This window comes from Mus pahari, chromosome 3, assembly GCF_900095145.1.
Source record: "Mus pahari chromosome 3, PAHARI_EIJ_v1.1, whole genome shotgun sequence".
In the NCBI taxonomy this organism is placed as follows: domain Eukaryota; kingdom Metazoa; phylum Chordata; class Mammalia; order Rodentia; family Muridae; genus Mus; species Mus pahari.
In genome coordinates this window covers 98,319,004-98,322,920 of record NC_034592.1, presented here as the reverse complement: position 1 = coordinate 98,322,920, position 3,917 = coordinate 98,319,004, and positions in this window count along the sequence as shown.

Genomic DNA, 3,917 nt, shown 5'->3' with positions numbered 1-3,917 from the left:
TGCATTCTGAATTTCCAAAAATAGGAAAAGAGAAAGATATAGTTGGTTAAGAATGCTATACTCAGCTAAGAATGGTATTTTACTTAAATAATTCAATCCCTATGGAGAAAAGAATTTGAACCTCTACACCCGTTTTGAAATACATCTTCCCCCAGGAACAAGTTCTAAATCCATCTGACTTTGTGTGTCTCCTCCAGACATACCAAGGGACTAACCAAAGAGTAGTCTGTGAAGATATGTCTTTATTGGAATGTTTCAGAAGATCTACAGAACCAAATTATTCTGAAGTTTGAATGGACTTAAATGAGTCCCTGAAGCTCAAGACTCCAAAACAAACCCCAACTCTTGTGGCAGCAATTGAAAGATCTTATTCCTAAGTTCAAACATTGAAATGGTGACCAGCAGTCCTTCTTGATATGATACTTGCCAAGGCCAGGACAAAGAAAAGGCTCTAAATCACAAAGAGTATTATTTAAACATTAAGAAAAACTTCCTGCTTCAACCTGCTGGGAAAAAAATCTTACTGTGATGTAAGAAACAGATTCTAGGCATATCTTTGCCATAATCAACTAGAAGAAGATAAGTTACAAACAATGTATGAGCTTCAATGTCCTTTTTAAGAAAATTAGGGAACACTAGATTCTGACTCAAATCACTATATCATCACTGGTGGAGTTATATATAGAATCTACTACTCTTCTAGGCTTTATTCATCTCCTTTACACTGTTCATTTCTACCCTGGGTAATAAAAATCTTGGTACAGAATGAGAGAAGTGGAGGTTTGCCAGGGAGGGGTTGCTTCAAACCCTGATTCTAAAGTCCAGTCTCACTGTCAAGCCATGTTGGGCACCTCTTGAGAAAGTGAAAACTGATTCTTGATTTTTATTTGAAAATGTTGAATGAGTAGGGGTAAGTGAATAGAGGGACAATAAGACCTGTGAGATGAGAGCCATACTTCAAAATGAAAAGGAGTAAGTCCCCAAAGGATGCCAGAGTAGACAGATGGTCTTGGGTACACTTGAAAGGTTCTCTAGAATGAAATCTTCTGTAGGGAGAGGCGAAGCAAATGCAAAAAGGAGTCAAATGTAATCAAGTGCATCATTGGAAACAAGGAATACTCCAAAAGGCAATCCCTGACCTAGATCTACAAGTGTTTCATGAAGCAAAGAACTAATACCTTCTTGTGGGTCACAGAGGGGACCTTACCTACATTAGATCCTTCTGTTCTCAAAATCATATTGCTTTCCTCCATCCCACATTGGAGAAAACATATGCAGAAATAGCACCCAGAGTAAATAAATAAGCAGAGACATAAAGAGGCCCCCGTGGGTAAGGGTGCTTGCCACCAAGCATGATGGCCTGAGTTGATCCCCAAGACCTACATGCTAGAGGGAGCAAACACACTTCTCATGTGACATTCTGACTTCAACACACCTTTTGTGGCCTGTGCACACATGCATGAGTGCACATGTACACACGTTCACAAATAAATAAATAAAAAGTAATTTTAAAATAAAGTAAGGTAGGTTTTAAAATGGAAAGGCTGAAAGAGGAAGGATGAAGGAGGGAGGGGAGAAAACTGGTCCTACCTTGACCTTTAAACACTGATTAAGTTAGGGGCATGATCGGGAACAGAGAGTTTGAGACTGTGCAAGAGATTAAGTTTTGACATTCAAGCAGATTTACAGTTTTTAAAATATTGGAGTAGAGTCTTGCTCAGCGATGACTCATCCCACTCTGCCTCAGGGAGGAGCAGGCTTCCTGCTTACATATTCAGGCTGATAGAAAGTGCACAGGTAAATGTTCAAAACTCCAGACATCGGTTAGAAGCATGAGTGTTTTGTCACCTTCTAAATGCTCTTGTTCACACAGTGAGAACACATCCCAGAATGCCTCTGCCACTTTAGCTGGAGTCCCCTAAGGAGGCAAACGGAATAAAGCTATGTCTGACTAACGTGGCTACCGTGGATTCAACTAAGTACCTAGTACCCAGGGCACTATAATAAACTCTCATAGGTCACTAACACTAAAAGTTCACTTCTCTCACATGAGCAAACTGGATGTCTAAGATCAGTGTGCCAGCATAGTTGAGTTCTGGTGTGATTTTCTTTCGTGTTACAGTCTACTCTTCTCTCAGTTTGTCTATTCATAATAGAAAGATGGAAGGAACAGGTTCTCTGAGATCCCTTTTGGTGAGTATTAATCTCATTCATTAGTGCTCCACTTCCCAAGTCCTTACTCCTAATGTCATTGTCCTTGAGGGGTGAAACTATTCAGTCACTCTAAGCTATCCTGGACAGTTTGAAGTTGAAAACCACCACTCAGCAGGACCACGTGCATGCGGGCATGAGAATCAATGCTATTGTCTTGAATTTGGAAATGATTATATACATCACTATTGTGACAACAGCTGGCTAAGATCAATACCAACATATCCCCATAGATTAAAAGTCAAAGAGAATAAAAATGTACTCAATGAAAAGTTCCTTTCCCTCTTCAGTGAGCTCAGCCGATAGCTTTCCCTGCTCAGCCTCAAACACTTTTATTAGTTCCTTGATTTTCCAAGCAATATTTAGTATATTAATAATCAGATGAAAACATGTTTTTCCTCTGAGTAGACTATTATATTTTCATTTTTTGTTCATGTAACATTCTTCAGTATATTAAAAATCTCATTCTTTTGCCATACATAGTATCCAGTACATTACTGTTTTTATCCTATTTTCTAGTATCATATCTGAAAAGTGAATGAGGAAAGTCAGGCACTGTTCTTTTCTCTTTCTTCGATATTTTCTTTATTAAATTTCAAATGTTTTCCTCTTTCCAGGTCTCCCCTTCGGAAACTCCCTATCCCATCTCCCCTACCCCTGAATCTGTGAGGGTGCTCCCCCACTCCCCCACTCCCCCACTCCCATCCCCTAGAGGTAGTCATAGAAAATTGTGGGAAGGAGCCTGAGAGGCTTATTTAAGAGAGAATGGTTTCTTGGTTTGAACCCTACTGAGCTTGTTGTCAGGATGAGACAAGTTGCCTTAAGTGACTTAGTATCTTGCAGGTGTACTCCGTTTACATTTACTATTACAATGACCTTGTGATCACCCATGCCCTCCCCTTCTCAGGCTCTCCCCAATCGACAGACGGAGGCAGCATTGCTGATCTTCACATTCTCTCTTCCTGCTGACTGCTCTCTGCCACGGATTTCCCTGAAAGCCTCCGCTTCTCTCTCTCCCCCTAGATTTGGCTGCAATAACATCACACAATCAAACATTCATGGGTCCTTTCCAACCCTTCTGATTCTACCTGTACCCTCCCTTCGTTGTCAACGCGCCACATGGCTCTGCCTTCCTGGTACCTGTGTAGCCTCAAGCATATAAGTTCAGTTCTGAGCTCTTCTGCAATCTTTGATCTGAGCATCAGTTGCCCCCAAGTATATTAAATGGGAAGAATTACATACAGTTTAGTGAAATTTTGTAAGGTTAACTATGATACATATTACCATATGAATACTTTTCAGCTGTGCAATCTTCTCTTCTTCATTCTTTTAATGATATTTTCCTGCATTTTATTGTTTTCATCCACCACCACTATGTGGATGAAAGCTACCCCCAAATCTCTATGTAAATCTCATTTATACTTTACAGTTGAGGTCTTAGAATCTCAATTGTCCCCAAATATCCAACAACATATAGATATTACAAAGAGATGGCATTGACAAGTTCAAACCAGTTTTCCTTGTCCATTCATTTCAGTCCTCATCTCACCTTGATCTCTAATCTCCATAAATGACAACACTAACTTCATCATTCTTCCACTCTCCAGTGACTCTTCTCCCACTACTTGTATTGTCAAACATTTGCCAAGTCCACACATTCAAATATATATATATATATATATATATATATATATATATATATATAT